The 27,669-nt window shown below is 42.4% G+C and overlaps 1 protein-coding gene and 1 long non-coding RNA gene across 3 annotated transcripts in view; one reads left to right on the top strand and one right to left on the bottom strand.

Moving 5' to 3' along the window:
• Positions 1-4,997, bottom strand: part of TANK (TRAF family member associated NFKB activator) — a 39,303-nt gene extending 34,306 nt beyond the window's left edge. Inside the window, exon 1 of one of the 2 annotated variants that reach the window (XM_084643251.1) lies at positions 4,870-4,997. The gene's annotated coding sequence lies outside the window, so the exon portion shown is untranslated. Of the gene's footprint in view, positions 1-1,485; positions 1,619-4,869 lie in introns of those variants that run through there. The other variant, XM_084643250.1, reaches the window with a different exon arrangement.
• The window catches only part of LOC311528341, a 50,253-nt gene continuing 23,747 nt past the window's right edge, over positions 1,164-27,669 (top strand). Inside the window, exon 1 of the long non-coding RNA XR_014713577.1 lies at positions 1,164-1,470. This is a non-coding gene — a long non-coding RNA (uncharacterized lncRNA). The remainder of the gene's footprint in view (positions 1,471-27,669) is intronic.

Here is a 27,669-nt window from a genome sequence, read left to right as displayed (position 1 = left end):
GACTCCAACTGATTTCGGTTGTTGAAAGCAGCATGTTCCTTAATGCTGTGCTATGCTGTTCCATTCATAGTACCACTACACTGACAGCCATTCAGCATATTATAAAGAAGTAGAAACAACAACTTAATTTGTTACTATTTATATATGTATTACTTCATATTCTAGCATACTGATAATGAAGATGTACACCATGAGTGTCCTTGCCAGCAACTTCTCAAAAGCCTTCTTAAAATGTTTAAAAACAAATTTATCAAATTGAATGTATACACACCCCCTTAATGCTAAAAAGTTCACATCAGAATATTGGTGCCGTTCCAGCAACAAACACTTCTCTACATTTCATCTACTTTTCTATGTAGTTTTCTTCCATGGGAATATTTTTTTAAAATTACTTTGCCACAACCAGACCACCACTGAGAACTGGTGAAGCAGCTGAAGTCATCATTCAAAAAAAGTTGAGGGGTTGTCACTGTAGATGGGCTCTTTTCTCCAAAATGCCTGATTTTACACCACTGCTAGCGAGAGCGGAATCATACCCAAAGCCTCTAGTGCCCTGACTTTGCCTTGCTGTGAACAATGCTGAGGACCTCTGTTCTTAGGTCTTATAAATACAGATTATTGTTACTGTTGATTAATGTTATGGTAGGTTCCTTTAAAAAAATTAATTGAGCAAAGACATCACAAGGCAGGCCCCCAGTTCAGGTCCAGAAAAAGAGTCGTGTGATGAAATTCCCTCCCCCCATATTTCTTGCAACAGAATTTTCCCCTCATGATCTGAAAAATCTCCCATTCATTCCCCCTGTCCCAGCCACCTGTGCTCAGCCCCTGCAGAATAAGCCACCTGTGGAAGCTACCGGAGCGGGGGGAGGAGGGGATCGTTTTGTCCCATGACTGGCTCACAGAGCAGTGAACAAACCCTCCCCGCCCTGGGACCTCTGCAGCCGCTTCTGAACACAGCCCCCGCCTGTCAGCCCCTACAGAACAACTCCTCCCTCGCCCGCCCCAGACAAGCCAAGCAGCCCGCACGTCTCCCTGCCCCGGCAAACCCAAAACAGGGCCCTGGCGGAACTCACGAGCACCTCGAGTCCCCATCCCCCCTTTCCTCCTCCCCAGGCAGGCGCTTCACTTCCGTCTTTCTGTCAGGATCTGCAGGGCGACTGCAGAGCTCCCCCCGGCAGGCTGCCCTGGTTACCTGCGTGCGAGCTTCAGAGCAGAGGGGGAGAGGGGCACGAGTTGCCCCCAAACCGGGGGGGGAGGGCGAGCGGGCGAAGGGCTGAAGGAGACGCAAGCCGGCTGTAAATGCGAGAATGAAACGAAGAGGAGCGAGCGGCTGCGGAGCAGCTCGCCGAGCGGCTTCGGGGGCGTGCGGCTGGCCCGCTCAGAGCCGAGCCGCAGCTGCGACGCGAAGGCCGCTCAGGCCGCTCAGGCCCCGGCCGCTCTGCCCAGCAGGGCAAAGACAACGGCTGAAAAGTGAGTTAAACTTACGAACTCCTCGGGGCTCAGGCGGCGGCGGCGGCACCTCTCCCTGGAGCTGTGCAGGAGCAGACTGCTCTTCGCCAGCCTCACTCTCTTTAACCCAGGAACCAGCATTTACTTCCTGTGGTGTCCCACACCGGCCCCAGCCCATGTGACAGCGTACGGGCGAGCATCACAGCTCTGCCCTTTCCCCCCAGGTCAGGGGTTACCAGCTGCTGGGTGGTTAAACCAGACATAACTTTAAATGTTAGTAACTGTAGCAAACGCACACTTTGTACTGCAACGTGGACGTTACAAGATCCCCAGTAGCACTTTCCTTAAGAACAGGAGAAAGACTGTTTCAGTGCCTTTGGCCATCTCTCCTCCATTCACTTTTGTGTAGTATTATGTGCCAATTTTCTGCCTGTTTGTTACCCCCTACTCCCTACCAAAGTGGCTGCACTTTCATGCCCAATGGAGATTATAATACATTACAGTTCCAGAGAGCACCTTTCATCCAAGGATTTGAAAGCATCTTTTGATCCTGTGTATTGGTTCAGGATGACACTAAAAACTTTTCCACACAATTAATTTAGGCAAATAATTCTGTTTCTCTAAGTTGCACTGCACTGTCGCTTTTTGAAAATAACATTAGAAAATAAGCCAATCATTCATTTCATGCACATGTTAATTATGGATGAACAGTAATCACTCCAGAGCCAAGGTTGCAACTAAGTTCTCATTATAACCTTGAATTGCCTCTGTCCCATATACTGCTCTCTCCAGCTCCTGTAGATCTCTTTTAGGACCTCGGGGGAGGGAAGGAGACTAGACCTGGGAGAAGATCTGGGTCATCCCCCAATCTCCTTCCTCTGGCCTTCCTGATGTCAGCAGGAGGGGAGGATACCCTTCCCCCCCCCACCCCGGTAAGCCTCAGGAAAGTCATTGGGTCCCATACGTATTCCTCTTGGGAAGCTACCCAGTGACCTTAGGAAGTGAATCAAGGGCCACTCTGACCCACACCATCCCCTGCCCCTCTGAGCCTTGGGAGGCTCATGGAGGCCTACCCTCAGTCTCCCACAAGGTTAGTTGGTCCATGATAAAACAATTTTTACTGATAAGAGGCTGACAACTCTGTTTTGGCCCATTTAGTTCTACTATGGCTATGAAGACAGCAACAAGGAACCTAATTAGTCTTTGAGCCCTCCTCAGGTGAGGCCCTCACAAGCCGCCTAAAGCTTGCTAAAGGTTCTCTCCCGTTACAGACCCCTGGACATCTACAAGAAAGGGGGAAGTAGGCCCTCAATTTCCTCCATCGGAGCTTTAACCATCACCAGACATAGAAGGCTCAAATTCTCAAGCAATTTAATTTGGGGGTGGGGGGGTATATCAAGCTTTTTATGGTTTTTTGTTTGTAAAAGTAAAAACACAAGATTTTTTTTGTACCGATTCAGTCCTGCCACCTATGTCTGTACTTCAGCATTCTGTTCTTCAGCTCCAATTTGTCTGCTCATGAAAATGACCCCAATAAGTAGCTGACATAACAGAACTCTGGAGCTGCTGTATTCAATTCAAGCTGTGCTAAATTTAGTACAATTTAAGCCACATTAAAAACAGGCTAAGTGTGTCATAAATCAAATAATGTTATCTGACAACAGTGAAGATAATCCAGTATGTATTCAGCTGGTGTAAATTGTCATAGCACTATAGATGTCAGTGGAACTATGACAATGTATACCAGATGAACAGCTTCCTCAGGGTATGTGCTGTTGGTTTTACAAGAAACAGAAGTTCTCTGCTCAAACTCTAATACACTCAGTACAAGTTTCATGTTAATTTATTAAAGCTGCCAGAGCAAAAAGTGACAACCATTTAGAATTTTTTTCAATTCATAAGAACGGCCATACTGGGTCAGACCAAAGGTCCATCTAGCACAGTATCCGATCTTCTGACAGTGGGCAATGCCAGGTGCCCCACAGGGAATGAACAGAACAGGTAATCATCCATCCCCTGTTGCCCATTCCCAGCTTCTAGCAAACAGAGGCGAGGGACACCAAATACATGTACATTATTCTTCTATTTAGCACCTTGTCAGTAATATTTTGTGATACGCCACAAGGAAAGCTAGTCTTTCCTCCTTGATCCATATTTAGCATCATTTTTCTCTTTCCCCAAGTATGATTTGATATATAAGGTGGTACATGCTGTGGGTGGAGGAGTTCACATTTCTGAAGTGTTGTTCCAGGCTGCCTGCAGTCTTATTTGTTATACTTGGTCTATGTTTGGAAGTTGTTCTTTGTGGCTCACATTCTGCACAAACTGAATAGGTCAGACAGGCCACATAACTACTTCAAGTGGGCTGCAGCTGGCCTCAGGCTGGGTGTTTGACACCCCTGCCATAAAGGACAGTTTAACAAAAGATACAAATACTTCACTCTGGGGTCAACATACAAAATATATTATTGTAGATAACATCAGTCAGGCTACTGCCATTGTAAATCAAGTAGCAATAAATTGTGGGGTAGAACTTACTACACATATGTTTGCAATGCAATATAGCTTCAGGAGGATTAAATTTAACTATTAGTTTAAGGATGATCCTTCATGAGGTTTTATTGCTCATATATGAATTGGCCTCTACAAATCAACTTTCAGAAGCTGAAAGGTTAAAATGTTTCTCCAAGCTTCTTTATGTATCCACATTTTCAAACACTAGGTGGCCCACGTCAGATGTTTAATGTTTTTCCCCAGGACTATTAACTTTTATAGGGAAAGCATAGTACATTGTGAGGCGCAGACACAGCTTTTGGCATTGTATGAATTGAGAAGTTGGCGTTACTCTGGATATTCACAGAAGGGTAATTATCAGACTAAGAGAGGAGACCAAATCTAAAGTTTGGTCACAGAATTAACATGTCAGAATTAAAGAGAGGATCTACAGTACGTTGGTGCAGATGGAAAGTATCACCTCTGGGTTGGAGAAAGAGAAAGAGTTGTGGAGCAATTTAAATGAATCTGTAGAACTGTTATAAGATAGAGGAGACTAACTTTTTTTCTGAGAAAGTAGTAATCTGTAAACTTTAGCTATATGTAACATAAATTTGGTTTTGGTTTTGCATGGAATATTTTCATAGCAGACACAAATGCACAGAAGGCTTGAGTTCCAGAGACTAGCTAAACAACAGTTATCTTTAAATGCAGTTTAAAAAAAAAACAACCTTGGTGTAATCCATAATAATAAGGCAAATATGAGTACAATTACAGTATTTACATCTCCCCTTGCAACCTTACGATAGCAATACAGTAAGACAATAAAGATAGGAGAAAATCATAATCTGACATTGTTTAATTATTTCAGTTTGACTGCATGCAGTCTTTTGCCTATAAGCTATAGCAGCTAAAGTTTTTGATTACCTTGTAAGTAATCTCTTTAAGAATATTTTTCTCCGGTCACTTTCTTCAATAACAAGATAGGCAATTTTTATGTAGTCTGGAAGCTTTATCAACAGGATTTTGAAATGCAGCTCAGTCAGTCTCCTATATTGATTATGACTGACAATAGCTGGGAACTTCCACTGAGAAATCCCCCACTTAAGAACTTCCTTATATGCAGCTGCAAACAACCAATCATTATGAGATATTGCCCGCAACAGAGCCTTTTAGCAGAAGACAATCTGTAAACCAGCTATGGGCCTGATCCTGCAGTCCTTACTCTGCGTAGTTCCAATTATTTTCATGGTACCACTCACATGAGTAAATGCTACTCTGTGTGAGTAAGGGTTGCAGAATCAGGCCCTATTAATTTAAATGGCTGCTTCTTCAGAGCTAATGTAACTATTCCATTTGCAACTAGTTTTTTTTGTCTTGATGGGGGGAAAATATCTAATATGTTGCTAAACCTTGGTCCCAAAATTCACATGAAGTCTGTGTCACTGACAATGCTGATAGTAAAAAGCGACAACTTTGTATATACCTTGATAAAATATATAGAGATTAGATGTATATGGTACGTAAGTACAGGGTGTAATTCATCACTCTGCAGAGAGCCTGAGCAAAACCTAGGCACCACTTAAGTCTCATTTAAGCTCTAAAGCAGTAGTTCCCAAACTGGGGTTGTGAACCTCTGGGGGTTTGTGAAATGTTACAGGGGGTTCTCGGGAAAATATTCCCTAATGGTGGACAGAGCTGTCCTTAGGGACCCCGGGCATCACGGGGCCAGCAGCCCGGAGCCCCTGGACTTCCAAGGGCTAAGCAGATCAAAGCAAGCATATCTATCACCGTGAAGAGATTTAAACTTCAAGACTCCTTACAAGAAATGGAGAGGGAGGTGGATATTTTTCGCTGTTTTTAAAATTAAACAGGCAGCTAGTATTGTTTTTAAAATTATTATGAAGAACAAGTTTAAGCTTTGTTGTAACGTGTGTTGTTTGCCTGGACTGCTCAAGACCTGAATGCTTGTGTAGGAGGAACTCTTTGAGTTGGCTTCTTAAATACCTTCATGCTGTTTCACATCTGATACTCTTTGATGAAACATAGGAGCCTTGTCTTATAACAGGCTTATTCAAAGTGATACAAGCTACAAAAGTGAGATCTTGGAAGAGTGTTACCGTTTTCATAATGTAATAAAAATACGGTAATGATAAATAATAATTAATAATAAATAGTGTGTAATAAGCATGTTATAAAAACAAATTTTATATTTCCAAAATCACTGCTTTTATAATTTATACTCAGGTAAAGGAGAAAATCCCCAGAAATATTCATTTTTAGGAGGGGGTTTGCGAGACTTGACATTTTAATGAAAGGGGTTCACGGGTTGTTAAAGTTAGGGAACCACTGCTTTAAAGGGACTTAAGTGCTACAGACCTTGGGCTTGGGTGAATTTTATCTCTAGTGAAAATTCTTTTCCCCCACCAAAAAAATGTATAGTGAAATTTACAAACTGAGTTTTGCTATTAGAATATGGAGGAGAGCATCTGTCTGGGAAAAATTCCCCTTCTTCCCACCTCGAGGAGCAGCAGCACACCCTTCTGTTGCAGGGTACTCTTAGTGATGTCACACTGATGCAGACTTCCAGGAATTTCCCTACATATGATAACCTCCTGTGGAAGCATCCTATATGATGCTGGAGGAGCAGGTAGCAATGCAGTCTCAACTCCTTAGGATATCCATGAGTTTAGAAAAACAAACTTTCTGCCCAATTAATGGAGGGAGATTGGAAGGTTGTAACCATGGTTTCTGAAATAATGCTGAACAGTTTGTCCTTTAAGAAAAGGAGTACTTGTGGCACCTTAGAGGCTAACCAATTTATTAGAGCATAAGCTTTCGTGATCTACAGCTCACTTCATTACACTATGGTCAGCACTGACTCAGCTGCACATTTTGTTGGCTCCTGTTGGCATAAGAGACACCAATTTATCAGCACAGCTTCAGTTAGACTTAGATCTCTTGCTAGCAAAAGTGACAATGCAAGAACCCACAGAGAAACAGCAATGTGACTTACCTGCTAGCAGCATAGGAGAGTTTAATAAATGTAGGAACTTCTCAGTCAGGAAGTTCTCTAATTACTGCTTGAAGGATGACTCTTCATGTTTATGTCACGCTTCAGAACCCATTGTCAACAACAGGTACATTCAATAGTGTAGACGAGGCTAAAAAAGTGGGTTACAATAAATCAATTGTGGGGGTGAAATTCACCCCATGCAAAGGGCCTGCACAAGGCCTATTTACCATTTAAAACTTCACAATTGGGTGTGAGAAGGTAAAGATACTGCAGTCTGTAAAGGATTACCAAATTTCAGCTGGATACCTGGCTACTAGGGTGAATCAAAGGGAAAGGGGGAGGTCTCTGGGGAAATTATTGTCTTGTGTTTTTCACTTGATTTGCTTTTGTGATTGTTTGGTGGATAATAATCAAGCCTTGAGGAAAAGGCATTGCAATAGTGAAGGGGCAGGAGTTTTATTTCCATTCCTTGACTGATAAAACCAAACACAGCAGATTAAATGGAATTTACCTGGTGCAAAGGCTTTGGAGTGGCCTGCTGCCAGGAGGTGAATATCATCCTAGTAGCACTTTAAATTGCTTCAGTTAGGAATCCAAACCATTTTCCATTGTCACCCATGTTTTTTCATATGCTTGTGACTGTATGAAAAATGCTGTCGTTTTCCAGGGTTGTTTTCTTCCCAAAGCTAAATTATTTGGGAAAACTTTAAAAAAACAACAACAAAAAACAAACAAAAAAACCCTTCAGCCATTTGATTCAGAGGAGAATTTAAAAAGAAAAAACAAATACTGTCTCCCCTTTCTCTAAACATTCTTTGTTAGAGCATGCCAAGAGAAAAATCAGCTGAAAATATTTGTACATACTAGGGCTGTTGATTAATCGTGGTTAACTCATGCAATTAAGTAAAAAAAATTAACAGCAATTAAAAAAATTAATTGCAATTAATTGCACTGTTAAACAATAGAATACCAATTGAAATTTATTAAACATTTTAGGATGTTTTTCTCCATTTTCAAATATATTGATTTCTATTACAACACAGAATACAAAGTGTACAGTGCTCACTTTATATTATTTTTATTTCAAATATTTGTACTGTAAAAATGATAAAAGAAATAGTATTTTTCAATTCAACTCATACAAGTACTATCGTGCAATCTCTATCATGAAAGTGTAACTTACAAATGTAGATTTTTTTTTGTTACATGACTGCACTCAAAAACAGAACAAAGTAAAACTTTAGAGCCTACAAGTCCACTCAGTCCTACTTCTTTGTTCAGCCAGACGCTAAGACAGACAAGTTTGTTTACATTTACGGGAGATACTGTTGCCTGCTTTTTATTTAGAATATCACCTGAAAGTGAGAGCATGGCACTTTTGTAGCTGAGGTTGCAAGGTATGTACATGCCAGATATGTTAAACATTCGTATGCCCCTTCATGCTTTAGCCATCATTCCGGAGAACATGCTTCCATGCTGATGATGTTTGTTAAAAAAATAGTGCATTAATTAAATTTGTGACTGAACGCCTTGGGGGATAATTGTATGTCCCCTGCTCTGTTTTACCCGCATTCTGCCATATATTTGATGATATAGCAGTCTTGGATGATGACCCAGCACATGTTGTTTGATTTACAAATACTGTCACGGCAGATTTGACAAAATGCAAAGAAGGTACCAATGTGAGATTTCTAAAAATAGTTACCGCTCTCCACCCAAGGTTTAAGAATCTGTAGTGCCATCCAAAATCTGAGCGGGACAAGGTGTGAAGCATGCTTTCAGAAGTCCTAAAAGAGCAAAACTGAGATGCGGAAACTACAGAACCCGAACCACCAAAAAAGAAAATCAACCTTCTGCTGGTGGCATCTGACTCAGATAATGAAAACGAACATGCATCGGTCCGCTCTGCTTTGGATCGTTATCGAGCAGAACCCATCAGCAGCATGGATGCATATCCTCTGGAATGGTGGTTGAAGCATGAAGGGACATATGAATCTTTAGTGCAACTGGCTAAGTATCTTACAATGCCGGTTACAATAGTGCCATGCGAACGCCTGTTCTCACTTTCAGGTGACATTGTAAACAAGAAGCGGGCAGCATTATCTCCTGCATATTTAAACAAACTTTTTTGTCTGAGTGATTGGCTGAACAAGAAGGAGGACTGAGTGGACTTGTAGGCGCTAAAGTTTTACACTGTTTTATTTTTGAATACATTGAATTATTTTTTGTACATAATTCGACATTTGTAAGTTCAATTTTCATGATAAAGAGATTGCACTGCAGTACTTATATTAGGTGAGTTGAAAATACTATTTCTTTTGTTTTTTACAGTGCAAATATTTGTAATCAAAAATAAAGTGAGCACTGTACACTTCGTATTCTGTGTTGTAATTGAAATCAAGATACTTGAAAATGCAGAAAACATCCAAAAATATTTAAATAAATGGTATTCTATTATCGTTTAACAGTGTGATTCATCGCATGATTAGTCACCATTAATTTTTTAATTGTGCGATTAATTGTTTTAATCGTTTGACAACCCTAGTATATATTCTTCCTGATTTCATTGGTTTGGATATACTTTCCTGGGGCTAATTAGACTAAACATTTATAGTGATATCTGAAAGTCAGATAATGCTACTTCTCTACATACTGAGTGCTAGTATCTCTTCTTTTGAATCATTCATTTCCTCTGTCCTTTTTAAAACTGCCTTAACATGAAAAATCTATTTCTTTAGAATCTGAGTGCTTACTGCTTTTTTTTCTGTATTATTTGACTGCAACCAAGCCATCAAGCTTACTGGCAATTGTTTATGTTGGCAGATGGTCAAAAAGAAATCTGTACTACTTTGAAAATGTAGGGGTCTGGAAACTTGAGTCACAGCATAGGGCTTTTCAGGATTGTTCTCGAAGGACTGGTGATATCCATCCTCAGCTGTCCTCTGTAAGGCTTGTATTGGTGAAAATAACTTTCATGGCTCCTTAGCTGATGATAGTATTTATAAAAGCAATTGGCCTCTGTATATGGTTCGTCTCTTATACAACCTTTTTTAAGACTCAAGTGTTTGGCTTTAGTTCTTATTATCTTCTCTAAGGAGTCTAAGGAGAGGGGAAGTTCCCCTACAAAGTACTTTTGCCACTTTTATGATTTTCATTTAATTTCACTCAGTTGTCCCATTTTAAGGGCACTCGAACTTTCTTTCTGAATATTGTAGTACAGTACTAGGCTTTTTAGTGCTATGGACTTTCTCTGACTCCAGCTGATTTGGGTGAGTGGCTCTCACACAGCCTCCCTCTGTAGGCAGGAGAAGCAATGGCTCCCTCTTACTGAATGTTTGTCAGCTGCAGTAGACTCACTTTTTCAGCTGTAGGGTCTGCAAGGGAAGAAATTCTTCCCATTGATTGCTGTCAAGGTTCCTCCCCCACTCTGAACTCTAGGGTACAGATGTGGGGACCTGCATGAAAAACCTCCTAAGCTTATCTTTACCAGCTTAGGTCAAAACTTCCCCAAGGTACAAAATATTACCCCCGTTATCCTTAGACTGGCCGCTACCACCACCAAACTAATACTGGTTACTGGGGAAGAGCTGTTTGGACGCGTCCTTCCCCCCAAAATACTTCCCAAAACCTTGCACCCCACTTCCTGGACAAGGTTTGGTAAAAAGCCTCACCAATTTGTCTAGGTGACTACAGACCCAGACCCTTGGATCTTAAGAACAATGAACAATCCTCCCAACACTTGCACCCCCCCTTTCCTGGGAAATGTTGGATAAAAAGCCTCACCAATTTGCATAGGTGACCACAAACCCAAACCCTTGGATCTGAGAACAATGAAAAAGCATTCAGTGTTTTACAAGAAGACTTTTAATAAAAAAATAGAAGTAAATAGAAATAAAGAAATTCCCCCTGTAAAATCAGGATGGTATATATCTTACAGGGTAATTAGATTCAAAAACATAGAGAACCCCTCTAGGCAAAACCTTAAGTTACAAAAAAGATACACAGACAGAAATAGTTATTCTATTCAGCACAATTCTTTTCTCAGCCATTTAAAGAAATCATAATCTAACACATACCTAGCTAGATTACTTACTAAAAGTTCTAAGACTCCATTCCTGTTCTGTCCCTGGCAAGCGCAGCATACAGACAGACCCAGACCCTTTGTTTCTCTCCCTCCTCCCAGCTTTTGAAAGTATCTTGTCTCCTCATTGGTCATTTTGGTCAGGTGCCAGCGAGGTTACCTTTAGCTTCTTAACCCTTTACAGGTGAGAGGAGCTTTCCCCTGGCCAGGAGGGATTTCAAAGGGGTTTACCCTTCCCTTTATATTTATGACAATTGCAGTAATCTGCATAGTTCCTCCTGACCTCAGCCTGCTAACTCTAGCGTCTCCTCCCTTCTCATTAGAGCATAGGAAGGCCCAATAGAAAACACCTCATGGCTCCCAGAAAATTGATGGGTTCCAGAAATCCTGCCCCCAGCCCCTATGCAGGGAAACCATACTGTCTCAACTGCATCCAGGGGTCCCTTAGCCCAAGGAGGGTGAGCAGAATTTACCCCAGTATCTATCGATACTGTCGGCAGTAAGATCAGAATTTGGCCTGTATGCTGAATACATGCAACAGCCAATGGAGTTACATATGTGTGACAGACCCTTTGGCTACATTTTAATTAATACAGGGAAAACTCTATAACTGACAAATTGCTAATTGTATGGACAGATTCCTTTGTATACCGAATTCAAAAAGCGAAAACATGTTCTGTCTTGGCTGTAACTGCTATAAAGCCTTTATATTCTTATTTTAGCATTTATTTAAAACACTTTCAATTCAATGTTACCAAACAAGTCAATGGGCCAGTTCATGAATATTAAGGCCCTTTTATACTATTCTGACAGGGTAACATGGATGGAAATAGCCCCCCTCTGTAAAACTAATTATTAGAGCTCTACATCAACCCTCTTCTGTCATCACTGGCATAGGCAATGGATTTGGGGTGTTGCTAGAGTAGACTGCAGTATAGCTATTCTCTGCTTCCCAGGACCATTAGAAGCAGAGTGAATTACAGCAGGCCTGAGGCTGCTCTAAATTATCCAGAGAACTAGGTAAGGCCCTGCAAGGCCCCAGAATATAGGGAGAATAAAGGTCACTTAAAGCTACCTTAGGCCTCCCTTCCCTACCTCAGACAAAGGAGTGGAGTAGCTGGGAATCAGGCCCAACATATCTAAGACTGTTCAGTGCTCGACATTTAACAGGGAAACACAGAGACATGGGAACATCATTCGGACAGTACTATTGCTCATGCCAGTAATTTCAGACATTATTGAGGCACATGTAATATCAGTTTACAACCAGTGGCTACAAAAGTCAAAAGGAATCTTCTGAACTCAAATCCTATGTCAACACAAGGCCAATTGACAGCACTGACTTTCCTGAATGGGAGCCAAATCTGAGTAGAAGGCCAGGTTTAATGACAAATCATGTGGGTTTTTAATTAACTATTAGTTAGTTCACTTCATCTCTTCCCCCTCATCTACCAGATGAAGTTAAGTCTAGATTGTAGCACTAATGATGTACGTTAGAGGTGAATGATAACATAAAGGGGTGCCACAAGGGGGAGCAATTATTTGGGAAGTTAGCTAGTCATAAACAAAACATGTCTAATCCTGTCCTGTGTTCCTAATTATTGTACTCTCCGCAGTACAATAATCATGTCATGTCCCATTATTGTGTTCCATAATCATGACAGTTCTGTCATGATAATGGGACAACAGGTCAGTTTAAAATGAGTAAAATTAAGCTAATCTTGCAACCCATGTAAAACTGCAGCAGTAACCTAGGATATATCTTACAAATTTCACCTCTTTGCCACATCGTTCATTGCACTTTTCCATGTGCCATTACTTATAAGGGAAGGATGATCTGAATGACACCTCCACACCATCCAAGTGTTTTTATTATTGTTCCTTGCTGATCTAATTGCTCCATCTTCCTGTTTTAAAATTCTTACTGTTTTTAGAATAGGAAAAGTGGCTTTGTGGCTCAAGCACGAACTGGAAGTTGGGAGAACTGAGCTCTGTTCTTGACTCTTCCATACACACGCTGTGCAAGCTTGGGCAAGTCACTTTGGCCTGGATGCACAAAGAGACATAAGTCTTGCAATGCTGAGCATTACAGTGCCTAACTTTTATGAGCTTAGAAAATCACTGGGACAATAATGGGATTCACAAACCCTGAGTATGGCACCTGGGTTCCCTATACAACAAATGTGGCAAGACAGGTACCTAAGAAAGGGACCCAAAAAGCAAGCACACTAGACAGGCAGCCACCTAATATAGCCACTGGGAGATGCCAACAAGAAGGGTGCATCCTAAGCCCTGACCCTGTCATGGAGTTAGGCACCTAAGCCCGGTATGCAGGGAGGCATCTATCTCTGCTTGCAGTCTACAGCTGGGAATCACCTCTCGTACAGTCAGGTGGCTTAGGTGCCGAAGTCGTTTCTTGTGAGAATGAGTTAGGCACCCGCCTCACTCCACACAAAATGGCTGGAGGAGGAGGTAGCCACCTTACAGCTATTAACCTAGTGGCTAGCACAATTACCTAGGAGGTGGGAGACCCAGGTTCAATTTCCCCCACTGCCTCAGGAAGAGAAAGGAGACCTCTGTGCAAACCCTACCTCTCAGGAAGGTGCTTTAATCACTGAGCTGTAGGATAGTCTGACATGGGGGTTCCCTCATTCTCATCCCCAGTGAACATCCCCTAGAGTGACAGATTGTGTCTGGGAGCCTAGAGTGAAGCTGCAGTGCTCATCACCACAGAGGTAGAAACTTAGGCACGTAGGGAACTTTTATGGTGGAAAAATTAGAGGCACCTACAGCGGTAGACCACAGCCAAGCAGGAGTTTTGTGGATCACAGTGGGCTTAGAACTGGAGCTTAAGTGCCTAAGTCTGGGGTTTAGGTGCCTAAGTACTTTTTGGGAATCTGGGCCTTTACTTTTTCATGCCTCAATTTCATCTATCTGTAAAATGGAGGTAATATTTACCAACCTCAGTGAATATTGAGAAGGCTTAGCTGTAAAGTGAAATGAGATGCTCAGATAAAAGACACTGTAGAGGGGCAAAGTATTGATTAATTAAGCTTACCTAGACACACATGCAGAGCTTCATGAAACTTCTGTAACAAAGCTCACAGCCAGGTGAAATTCACTTGTTTTCAGCAAAAGCCTGTACCGTTGCCAGGTTTGCCTTAATGTTTGCTGAGGTCCATGTACTTTCAAAAGAAGTTTCAGGTGAAAGAAGCTGAATTTTGAACAAATATGGGATGAATTTGGGGCCGATCTTCTTCCTCCCCCGAGGTACAGACAATTATCGATTGTGTTTGAAGCTATACGCTAGTTGGTGATTTTGCTTTGACATTTTGTGTTCATTTGAATCCAAACTTCTGTAAGAACTAAGCCAGATGAAACAATACAGACTAACCCCCTTGCAAACCAAAGCCACTGTCTTTCCATAGCTGTACTCGCAAGTGTTAAAAAGAATGGCAAAATTATTCATCAGGCTGGTTTCCCAGCTCTTATTCACACAACAAGTAATTGATAAAAAATTTTAACTTCCTGAAAGAGTTGTCATACAACTTGTATTTATTCTTTAGATGAAGAAGGAAGAGAACAATATGATCAATGGAATTAGAGATTTTGCATAATTAGTTGGGGTGGGGGGAACAAGCACAAAAAACATGCACATGCTTCGTCTGGCACAACTTCAATCTTCTTATTCACCAGCTGCTAAATAATTTTCATATCCCTTGCTGCTTTCTCCAAGTGAAAACACACCTGTTCCTTCAGTATTGTACCCATTTATTGTTGGCTCTCTGTAAGCAAGAGATGTAAGAGCATTTTGACTTGCATCACAGATCTGTCATGATAGAGCTATTTAATGGGGCTGTGGCCATATTAACTGCTGATTCCCTTTAGTTGTGTCCACAGCTATAGCTCATTCAATGTGTGAGCAGTATTATATGTGCTGACTGACATGCTCTCTTACATTTATTCTAGTGATAACATGCTGAGACCATTAGAAAATACAGTCCAGTTTACTCTGGTTTGCCAGTATTGCTGCACACTTCCCAATAGCTCTCTACATACACAGCAGTTATAAACTCCATCTCCATCAAGTCAGTTGGTCTGAGAAGTGCAGGCAGAGCTGTAGAGGTAGAGCCCAGCAACAGAGACTTACTGAATTGCAGTCTATGTAGCAGGTGGAAGAGCAGGTCATAGGCGCCTAGATGAAAGCGATATATCAGAGTAGGGATAATGGCAGGAAAGACCGAAAGAATAGCAGTAAGGAAGTAGAGTGATGATGCCTAGTAGAAAGCACAGGATGACTATGAGGTGAAAGGTGCTGTGGGATAGGACGAGAGGAGAGTAGCAAGTCATGACTTTGTGCCTGATCATATCCTACTGTAGAAAAATCCAAAGAAGAGACTAAAGAGGAGGAAACCACCAGTTGGTTCCTCTCATTGAGAAATTCTCATTCTTTCCATTGGAAGCCAGGAATTTACACACATGGCTGTGGGCCTTGCTTGTAAGATCTGGTAGATCCCCTAGAACCTACACACATCCTGCAGGATCAGTGGGAGGGTGGGACTATCTGCATGGAAACTCTGGGTTTCAGGTCTGCTCCCATTTCACACACACACCTTGCAGTGGAGCCACACTGACAAAGCTTCTGTAGCATATCAGCATTATAAGGAACAGACCAATGGTTAGTTGCAATCAATGACTAGACACTTTTCAGGAAAGGAAACAATTTGCCTGATTGTTGCCTGCTACCAACACTAGTCTGCTACAGTCAGTCATAAAAGAGGTACTATCATCTAAGTCAGGGGTAGGCAGCCTATGGCAACCATGCCAAAGGCGGCACGCGAGCTGATTTTCAGTGGCACTCACACTGCCCAGGTCCTGGCCACCAGTCCCTGGGGCTCTGCTGCCGGCCAGGGTTCTGACCACCGGCCCTGCTCAACCTGCTGCCAGCCCCGGGTCACAGCCACCGGTCCCAGGGGCTCCGCTGCTGGCCTGGGGTACTAGCCACTGGCCCACTGCCAGCCGGGGTTCCGTTCGCCGGCCCCCTCAGCCCGCTGCTGGGCCCAGGTCCCAGCCACCGGTCCGGGAGGCTCCGCTGCTGGCCTGTGGTTCCGTCTGCTGGCCCCGCTCAACCTGCTGCCAGCTGCGGGTCCCGGCCACCGGTCCGGGGGGCTCTGCTGACGGCCTGGGGTCCCGACTGCTGGCTCGGGGCTCTGCTCCTGTCCTCAACCCAGGGCTCTGCAGCCGCCCCAGCTGTGGCCCTCTGGCCCCAGCCTGAGGCATTGAGGGGTGCAGACAGGGCCAAGAAGGGGCTCAGCTCAGTGTGAATCACATGGATTCTTATTACTGGCACGCAAAACCTTAAATTAGAGTGAATAAATGAAGATTTGGCACACCACTTCTGAAAGGTTGCAGACCCCTGATCTAAGTACCGATTAATAATAATTTGTAGCACTTATATAGCACTTCACAGACATTAGTTCATTCTCAGAATACCTGACCAAGGTAAGTATTCCCACTTTACAAATAGGAAATTGAAGCACAGAGAGGCTAAGTAATTTGCCAAAGGCCCCACTGCAAGTCTTGGTAGAGCTGGAATTGGAGCACAGGAGTTTCTAGCTCTCAATTCTGTTTTCACACCACTGGTCTATGGTTTCTCTTATTTACCATGTGACACCAGCAGTTTTATTTGGTTACTATCCAGCATCCATAGGTTTCTTTTATTCTAGCAAATTGCCTTTTTTTACCAGTGTCTCTCAAGTGGCTACATGCTCTTCACCATCCTTGACAGGATTTTTCTACATTGTTTTTTTGTTTTGTTTTTTAAATTCCAGTATGTATTCTTCCCATCTGGCTAGTCCATCACTCTTCTTAATTAGTAAAATGCCATCCTGTTAGATTCTCTCCTGCCGGGAAGTCAGTCAGCTACCAAATCATTTCTTCACCTCCATCATATATTTTAACATTTTAAAACAGCAAAACTGTAACATTCTTCTTTAACAGGAAAAAGTGAAATTAACTACAACAACACTAATTAAGTATAGTTTAACATTAGCTTGAATTTAAAACAGTCCTCATGAGACTTCAGAGCATGTACCCAAAGTATCATAAAATATGTAGCCACACTCCTTCTCAATTAACAGTCATTTATTTGGGAACAAGAAAAAGAAGCAACAAACAGGCACAACCTGTTCCTCACTCCTTTTCTCTCTAGTATTTATCCTCTGCCCAGCAACACCAGACTGCTTTCTCTCCTTGCATTCCAAAAAAGAGCTCCTTCTTGTGTCTGGGGAATACTAAGGTAGTTACAGCATCATTATATTTCCCTTTCTTGAGCCTTAAGCATGTTTTTACCATTATAAAGCTACTTAAAGACAAAATATTGGCTATTAAATTGTAAGCCTTATGTTGAATGTATCAGTTGTATTACAAAAATGTCATTATTTTGCTTCTGTCTAACACTTACACCAAGTGGAATGACAACCATTTCAGATCACTGAATGCCTTAACTTTATTTATTGATATGGTGAAGAAAGAAAACTTAAGACAGTCACATACTACCATAATGATGTCTTTTTAAATGTAAAATTAATTCTTTATTAATTTTATAATAATATGATCATAATATAGCAATCATATGGAGACATATTCCACTGGTTTTTAAGCAGTCAGACAACTTGATTGAGAAAGTCACATTTAATAAATAAGAATAGATTCAATGAGAAATTACTCTAGAGATTTATAGAAATGAATAGAGATCATTTCCATTCGTCAAGAATATTTTTTAGCTGTCCTGTAGTATTTTATAGCAGAGATGTAGTTCTCCTAAATTCTATAGGACTCTTTTATAAGGAAGAACTTTAAAATAAAATACAATATAATGAAACATTGCTAAGTGTATAAATATGTACAGGTATAGTGGTACAAACTATTTTAAGACTATGTAAATGCTCTAATATCAAAATAAGCACACTGAAGTAAACAAGTTGTGTGGAGTAGAAGGGAGCAAATTCCTGTTAATCACAAAAAGGCCGATTCTGCCACATTTACTTGTAAGGAGTGTTACTTCGCTCCCCATGCAATCTCATTGAAGCCCTGAGACCAACTGCCTGAATAAGATACCACTCACTCTCTTTAACAGACAGATTTAGGCTATGGCATTGGGAGATATGTAGAGAGCAAAGGCCGCTATGCTCCCTCCCTTGCTATGTAGCTTCTGGGGAGTCCTCTGTGTCAATAATGTGTGAACAGAATTCTGTGTTAATTCAAAAACATAGCCTAGCAGAAAAGGAATTGGAACTAGGGAACAGACAATCTACATGCAAAATGTCATGACAGGTTCAGCATTAACTCACCTTCTTCACTTTAACCCCCACTGGAGGAGTCAGAAGTGCCAGGTGCCACTTGGGGAGCTGTAGCATAGTGGTAAAAGAGCAAAACTTTGCTTCTAGCATTGTGGCCTTACAGAGAAGCCAGCACTTAAATCCATAGGTTGAGATCTGTGGGGCTTCATTCGGCAGTGTCCTGCAGCAATCTCGCTTACATAACATTGTGACTGTTCTTTCAGACTTAGAACCAGATCCATTCCTGATACATGAGTACAGCATGACCAATATTTTAGTACATGGGAGCAATAGTGTGAATAGATCAATGCATGTAGCTAGTCTCTGTTCATCACTGTCACTTTGGATAGCATGTTGCCTCTTCAAATCTTTGTCAGACTGGTGGCCTAGGGCATGCATGCCTGGAAAATATACTCTTATTTGGGCATTTTGAATAACATGGCACATCTCATTAATAATAAGTAACTTCTTCTGACAGAACAACATAAGACTCATTAAGCACAACTTTGCTGGGTTCACTCAATGTCTAAACAGGTGCATGTATCAAATCCCTATTTACAGGTTGTAACATACATACAGTAAATTGCCTTAGGCAGTATCTCAGTGGCTCATAGGAATAATGAGCATAAACAGTGATAATAAATCACATGGCCCCTTTAATATAAAAGAAATGAGAGCACCATCCTCAGCGTTGCGGAAAGGAAAACACTGGTTAACAAAATATTGAGGGGTGTTCAGTATAATAAAAAAGGTTACTTACGGAGAGAGCCAAGATACCACCACTGTTATGGATGAAGTAAGTCCAGTTTTGACCCCTCCTCCTATCTTTTCCAAACCAACTGTAGTACATGAAATTTCTCAGGCGTGATGATATGTAGTTGAGTGATTTTTGCCCAGAAAGTTGAGGGTCACTTCATGAGGCTCCCAGAAGCAAATCTTCCCTCCTTTCACCCAGACATTCTCTGTTTCTGTCTTTCAGGTTAAATTGTCTTTCCTGTGTGCGCTGCTTCTCCCAGAATCCTATACTGTCTTTCCAGTTCCCTCTGTCTTTGTATCTGCATTCTTCCCCAAAGTCCCCAGTCTCAGCTGCCTTTGCTCAGACCTACCATCTCTTTCCCACTCACCTGTTCTTCCTCAGTCTTTGCCTCCCACTCACCAGAGTTCCCATCACCAGCCTCTGATCTCCAACACCTCCCATCCCTAGTCTCTCCCTCCCCAGCAAACCTGTCTCCTCATGCTGCCTTGTGTAAGATATGTATCCCAGTTGGATGTGTACTTTATAAACACCTCATCAGCACTATGCACAACAGGCTGGCAGTATAGCAAAACCTCTCACAATACTTCAGGTGAGAAGGGGAGAAGATTTCTCTTTTACCTGCACCAACATTTCAGTAGGGAAATGTGAGGCAGTCATAGTCCCGGGCGGCGTGTGACTCCTGCATTGGGGAGGCTAGGCGTGAGTGCCGGAAGCTCCCTAGAAGTGGGAGGGACCACCAGTGCCTGGACCACAGCCCCGCCCCCTTCTCTGCCCAAGGCCTTGCCCCCACTTGGTCCCCTCCCCCAAGGCCCTCCCCTGCCACCGCTCATGCCTCTTCACCACTTTCCCTGAGCCCGCCCTCCCTCCCGCCCCCCGGCCACTCATCGGCAGACGGTGGTGGGGGGGCTCAGGGGAACGGGCGGAGAGGCACGAATGGCGGGTGGGGTGATCCTGGGGGAAAGAGGTGGAGCAAGGGCAAGACCTCAGGGGAATAGGTGGAGTGGGGACAGAAAGAGGAGCAGTGCAGGGGGGGGCCACAGGGCAAAAGTGGGAGCAAGGCTTTGGGATGGAGTGCGGGTGGGGCTATGGCCTGGGCACCCTTTTGGTGGCGGCACCCCAAAGGCAGTGGGCTGGCATACCTCCAGATGGAGGTGCTGCTGCATCCTGGCATCTTATACCCACTGCCTATGGTCACAGACAGAGAGAAGGGGGATTTATGCAGTTAAGGAGGTGTCCAGAAGGAAGGGAGGACAATAGGTTCAGGCATAGGGCGTGGGAGACATTCCTGAGGAGAGGGAAGCACAGATGCACAATGAGATCATCCTGAAGCGTGATGCATGTACTTATGTCACTTGAAGACTTAAGTAGATGGATGTGCAACAGTTATTGACCTTGGATCCATTGTTTTAAATGAATGGTTTATGAAAGATTGTGTTCTACTCCATGGGGAAGGGTTACCACTGCTCCTCCAGAAACTAAAAGCAGTGGGTGCTGATGAAGTCAAATCAGCCAAGTTGTAATCCCCTTCACTTGCAAGAGGTACCACTTCCTGGGGAAGCTCACATAGACTAGTTCAAACTGGATTCTCCAGAGGCCAGACAAAGAAAGGATTGGTTAAATAGCCTGAGTTTAAACTGACTCAGGCCCTTCTTTCTGATCCAGGATATTGACAGGACCTTCTGTCCAAGGGGAGGCCCCAACCCTGGCTGAAGTTTGGAAAGGTTTGACCTACTAGGGCCATACAAGATTTGTGGGTGACCTCTGGTAAACTTTTAGCATGTGCATAGGAACTTTTTTGCTTTCTGTAATGCTTCTAACTGAAGAATAAATGTGCTTGCTTAGGAGGAGCTGTGTGGTGACTTGTAACTGCAGGCAATACACTGGTCATAGCCTTCAGAGAGAAAAAATAGCATAAGCACTGGCCTGTTTAGGCAGTCTGGCTTGCTGGGTATATCACAATAAGGGGGCTTTCCGGCCTTAAAACCCCTGGTTAGGGAGAGGAGTGAGGTCTTTACCTAACAGAGGTGTTAGCTGTGTGCCAGAAATCTTTAACAGTGCACCCTTGAACCATGGAGGGGGAATGAAAGTGCAGATACCCTGAAACTGTGACAGGATTAATCTAATTTTCTGTGTAGTACAGCTTTAAATGGAAGGAGTTTTGCTAGGCCCTGGTTCAGTGGGGGTGAGGGGCGTGCTCTGTGGTAGTTCATGTCAGCTGCTGCTTGTGCAGACTTTACTTTTGTTCTTTCTTGTTTTCCTTAATTTAAAATTAAAAGGTTTCAGAGTAGCAGCCGTGTTAGTCTGTATTCTCAGAAAAAGGAGTACTTGTGGCACCTTAGAGACTAACCAATTTATTTGAGCATAAGCTTTCGTGAGCTACAGATAAAGTGAGCTGTAGCTCATTAACCAAGTTATTTGAGCATAAACTTTTATGAGCTACAGCTCACTTTATCTGTAGCTCACGAAAGCTTATGCTCAAATAAATTGGTTAGTCTCTAAGGTGCCACAAGTACTCCTTTTTTAAAATTAAAAGTAATTCAGGTGGAAAATACAGGTTTTATCATAGTGTATAAGAAACATAGCTAAAGACACTGGTCTTTGGAAAGTGAAGAGGGAAGACTGGTAAAGCAATCTCTATGACAGATAGGAGGAGTAGAAGGGAGGACAGCAGTGGTTCTAATCTGCGCTAGTCCTACTTACCTCTCGAGAAACCTCAGGATTCTATTTCCCCATCCCACATATTCCCATCTGCCTATTCAACCACGCCAGCTCATCCCCTCCCCAAATATCACATTGGGTCCTTCAGTTAATTTGCCTTTGGGACCCTTATTCATAAATCCACTTAGCCATCAGAGAATGTATTAAATGGGGCTTGTTGTTCTTGTTATTTAAACCCATGTCTTTTCAAAGGCAACCAAATTAAAAACTAACATTTTTCTAGCTACATGCTTGTGATACAAGAACATCCTCAAAACACCAGGTTGGCAGAGTGGAGACCATATATACACACACATTAGTGGACTTGTTTCTTTCATCAGACTTTTTTTTTTCTCTTTCCCCACTGCTCCTTTTTGGCATTTGTGTGAGTTTGGCATTAGGCAAAATGAAGATGACTTGGCTGAGGATGAGAAAACAAGAACTGACTTCAACATTTTTTTTAATTAAATGAGATTCTTACTTTAGCTTTTCAAGACCATCCATGCTGCACGTACCAACCCCTCCCCATTATTAACGTTTCCTTTTCTATTGTTAACACTTGAGAAGATGAGAATGTGTATATTTGCTAGTTAGCATATCTCAGATGGTAATAGCTTAAATAATACAAAGAAGAAAAATAAGTTACTGGAGAGTAAAAAAAGCACTGGGAAGATTTGAAGTGCTGTCAAATACAAAAGATATTTTAGGACATCTGTTCAAAATGCTGGCTTCTCATATCCTTCAATTTCATATTCCTTTTTTATATGTGGGCAATAAAATTGCATGATTCATTAAATACATATTTTGGCATCTGCGTTTACTGTATATTTTTGAATACTGGAAGTCAGAATAGAGAACTTCCTTCTCAGCATTTTTTTTAATGGTACACTTTGAGCAGAACATTACAGATGGTGTTCCCTGATTGCTCATAAAATTTCAGGTTTAGGCTGTAGTTCCCTGATAATTCTCCAAAATAGCCTGAAGGATTGCAGAACTGTATAACTGAGTTTTGATCATATATGGACTTACAGGTGAGCAGAACAAACTCAGGATTATTTAAAGACCTATTTGTTGTTAAGCCTAGGGTGACCAGACACCAAATGTGAAAAATCGGGACGGGGGTGGGAGGTAATAGGAGCCTATATAAGAAAAAGACCCAAAAATCGAGACTGTCCCTATAAAATCGGGAAATCTGGTCACCCTAGTTAAGCCATATATATGATATACAGAAGGCTAGTGCAAGCATTTTCAGCTTTCATAGCTTAGATCCCATCTTAATACAGCAATTGTTTCATGGATACCTCCCCCTCCATTCACACTCATGTAAAGTACCACCCTTCCCATTCACAATCACATAACATCCCTGTGGCAACTACTTGCTTACATGGATGTTTAATATTCATGTATATTCATTTTTTTTAAAAAAAAAGTGATTTAGCATCTGGAAAAAAGGAAAAGAGTTAGCCCCATATGACCAGCCAAGTCTTCTCAACAAATCACTCATTGCCTATGACCACAGATTAAGGACTGTTAGCTAAGCATCAGGTTTGATATAACTTGAGTGGAGCCAAGCAAAATTTTTTGTGCAAAACTTTTTTTTTAACAGAACAGGTCAACCAAAACAATTAGCAAATTTAGGCCAATTTTGTCAAATTGTGCCAATAAAAAAAACGGGGAAAAAAAATCTGAAAAAATTGAAATGTTTCATTTCAACTTTTTTTGAAAATGAAAGGTTTTGATCTGAAACAAGCTTTCATTTTGAATTTTATTGATTCTTTACAAAAAAAAAAAAGGTTAAAAATAACCTGAAAACTAAATGAAACTTTCAGTTCAGGTCATATTCAATTTCGCCCTTCCCTCCCCCATTTTTTTTTTATTTGGTTGGGTTTTTTTTGGTTCAGCCACTTAACCAAAAAAAAAAAAAATTATTCACACAACTCTAAACTTGAGTTTTTGAAATTAAAATGTATTGATATTGTTTACTCAGTGTTTTGTCAAGGTAGGTAAAAAGTCATGGAGTTTAATGCATGTGCATTATTTGCATATGACTTGAAAAGCTGTGATAAAAATTTACAAATTTGAGCACTTTGACAAAGGCACCACTTACTCCTCATGGTCATGGTATAGCTTTGCCTCATTTTCCCCACCAGTTGGCAGCCTCCCTGTGCCTTTCAGAGTTTCTATGAAGTGTTAAAACTACAGTACCCACCTTCTGAAGTGAAGAAACAGATTGACAGAGCCAGAAGGGTACCCAGAGGTCACCTACTATAGGACAGGCCCAACAAAGAAAGTAACAGAATGCCACTAACCGTCACCTTCAGTCCCCAACTAAAACCTCTCCAGCACATCATCAAGGATCTACAACATATCCTGAAGGACAATCCCTCACTCTCACAGACCTTGGGAGACAGGCTAGTCCTTGCTTACAGACAGCCCCCCAACCTGAAGCAAATACTCACCAACAACCACACACCACCCAACAGAACCACTAACCCAGGAACCTATCCCTGCAACAAAGCCGTTGCCAACTGTGTCCACATATCTATTCAGGGGACAACATCATAGGGCCTAATCACATCAGCCACATCATCAGGGGCTCATTCACCTGCACATCTACCAATGTGATATATGCCATCATGTGCCAGCAATGCCCCTCTGCCACGTACATTGATCAAACCGAACAGTCGCTACGCAAAAGAATAAATGGACACAAATCAGACGTCAAGAATTATAACATTCAAAAACCAGTCAGAGAACACTTTAACCTCCCTAGTCACTCAATAACAGACTTAAAAGTGGCAATTCTTCAGCAAAAAAACTTCAAAAACAGACTCCAACAAGAAACTGCAGAACTGGAATTAATTTGCAAACTGGACACCATCAAATTAGGCCTGAATAAAGACTGGGAGTGGATGGGTCACTACAAGAACTAAAAACTAATTTCCCCATTCTAATTTCCCGCTACTGTTACTCACACCTTCTTGTCAACTGTTCGAAATGAGCCACCCTTATTACCAATACAGAAGTGATTTTTCGTCCTGTTGATAATAGCCCACTTTAATTGACTTGTCTCGACCCCCCACTTGGTAAGGGAACTCCCATCTTTTCATGTACTGTTATATATATCTTCCTACTGTATTTTCCACTCCATGCATCTGATGAAATAGGTTTTAGCCAACAAAAGCTTATGCCCAAATAAATTTGTTAGTCTCTAAGGTGCCACAAGTACACCTCATTGTTTTTGCTTTCCCTCTGTGATAAGGAAAGTCCAACAGAACCAAAACCACTCCTTCATCCCTTGATTGGATCCTCCCATAAGCTACAGCTCTCTCTCTAGGTCCACACAATCTTCAGTCTTTGGTCACAGGGTTCACAACAATCCCTTTACCACTTGGTCCCAGGCATGTTGTATTTGCCAGAGACAGTTTGGCCTGCCCCAGGACAGAGCAAATGTGAATAAGTCCCAGGCACAAATTCAAAGTGGTGTTCCCCTAAAAAGCTTTTGTGACTCATTTCTCATGCTCCTCTCCTCACTCCGACAAAACCCACAAACATAGCCCCTTTTCCCTGACAGCTACCTCTTCCTCTGCCTCCTCCTCTTTTACCACCACCAAAACTCGCCCCTTCCCTTGGTGGCTGCTTCCTATTACACCTGCCACCATCCTGTCTCTCTTTTTTCCATTGGCTTCCATCTCCTCCACCGCCACTCTTCTCTTCTTTCCTTAGTGGCTGTTCCCTTTGAAAGCTCCACTTAACTTTTCTAATGGCTTAGTGGAGCTGACGAGCATGCCTAGGTGAGTGGCCCTGCCCCATAGCTGTTTCACTGTGGGGAGAGAGAGCATGTGTGTTCTCAGATGTGTTGCTTCCATGGCTGGCTCCATAAGGGGCCACGGTGGAAGCAGGAGTGAAGGCGTTAGAGGATACTAGAGTTCAAAGTAACTGACAATTAGTTCCTTTCCCTTCCATGTAGCAATGGCACTCTGCTTCCCTATCACCTTTTCCTGGGTCCTTCTTCCCCTCACCTAGCCAGTCACAGATAGTAAGTGAAATAGAAGCGGGAGCTTCAGTTTGGTTCTTCTTTTTATGGCAGTTCTTTGTGTGGTCCTCCTGCAGCCCCAAAGCAGCCTGGGGCAGTTGAGATGGGAGTCATACTTCCAAGTGAGGCCATCCATATTTTTATTTTTAGCTTGATTTCCTCTCAAGTACATTTGTGATTTCTACCGTCCTGATACCCCTCAGAATGACACACATATCAATAATATTGTTGCTCGTTGGAGCCTTGCCTGGTTGTACTGTTAGGAGGAGAAATTGATCTGAGTCAGGTATTTTGTTGTGCAATTCTGTTTATTTACAAAGAATGTGCACAAACTTCTGTTTCCCTGAACACAGTAAGAACAAACAACAGCAGGCAGTTTCCTTGCTCAGAATTTCCAAGCTGCCTTTCTAGTCAGTCCTGTGCCCCACAGAGCTCTATCTCTGCTACCTCACAGGGTCCCACTTATGACTGCTTCCCTGACTGCATCGAGGTCTATTAGCCAGGATGGGCAGAGATGGTGTCCCTAGCCTCTGTTTACCAGGCGCTGGGAATAGGCGACAGGGGCTGGATCACTTGATGATTGCCTGTTCTGTTCATTCCCTTGGGGCAGCTGGATTGGCCACTGTCAGAAGACAGGATATTGGGCTAGATGAACCTTTGGTCTGACCCAGTATAGCCGTTCTTATGTTCTGACTTTCTGCCTCTGACACACATAGTTCCAATCAGCCAATGCCCTAGCCCAGGGGTTCTCACAACAAATTTTTCAGTGACCTCAGAGTGCAGCCACCAACTCTTGCTTGTGGCCACTCTGACAATTTTTCATAAAATACTTATTAACTTTAGGAAAAACAATAAATATTCACATACACATGTCCAAATCATTGTAATTCATTTATGTAGGGTTTATTGCTGACTCAGTAATAAAAATAATGTACAGTTGTCTTTATTCTTTACTGGACCTAGACAGAATAGAAACAAAGATAAGGTGCTTTACACGTTCTTGTCTTTTTTTGTTATTGTATCTTCTGAGGTTTTTGGTTGATTTTTTTTTTTTTTTAGATTTGCTAGTTAGTAAGTCTGCTGCTGTGAAAAGTGATACTTGTATGTTGATATCACTTTTCACAGCCTCCCAACTAACTACTAAGTTTGAAAAGTGATATTAACAAACATACAAATATCACTTTTCACAGCAGATTTATTCATCCCTAGCAAGCCTGGGGACAAATTAAGCCCTGGATGGGGAGGTGGGTAGTGAGGCAGTGGGGGCCAGGGATGATGGCGGGGAGGTTAGCCCAGGGGACAGAGTCCAGTGCCCTGCACCTGGAGGATGGAGACCTGCTGCCCGCCATCCCAGGACTGAAGCCTGATTCCCACTGCCTCTGGGAAGGTGGGGAATTCAGTGACTGCCTGCTCCTCCAGCATTTGTGTCTCCAGAGGAGGGTAGGGCCCAACTCCTGGTGGTGGTCCTGGGGGAGGGGCCACTGCTTTGCCCCCCAAATCACCACCCAGGAGACTGTGGCTGCAAGAAAAGCCCCTGGTGGCCACATGGGCCACGGTGGCCACATTTGAGAAAATGCTGCCCTAGCTCCTGCATTTACAATTAGTCACCAGGGAAACCTCTTGGCTCTGCATACAGACGAGTGCCTTGGGTGGTGGCTCTCTTTCTCTCCAGCTATTTTACTCCATAAAGGAACTTAATTGCTTCTTCCTTTTAGCCTGAATGAAGGGTGGCTAGCATGCCCATCTGCTCTAAGGTCTGTGATTTCCCATAGATCAAATACACTCCTGATGGCAGCCACT

The sequence above is a fragment of the Lepidochelys olivacea genome (assembly GCF_965140295.1).
Source record: "Lepidochelys olivacea isolate rLepOli2 genome assembly, chromosome: 11".
Lineage (NCBI taxonomy): Eukaryota > Metazoa > Chordata > Testudines > Cheloniidae > Lepidochelys > Lepidochelys olivacea.
This window is presented reverse-complemented; position numbering and strand designations above follow the sequence as displayed.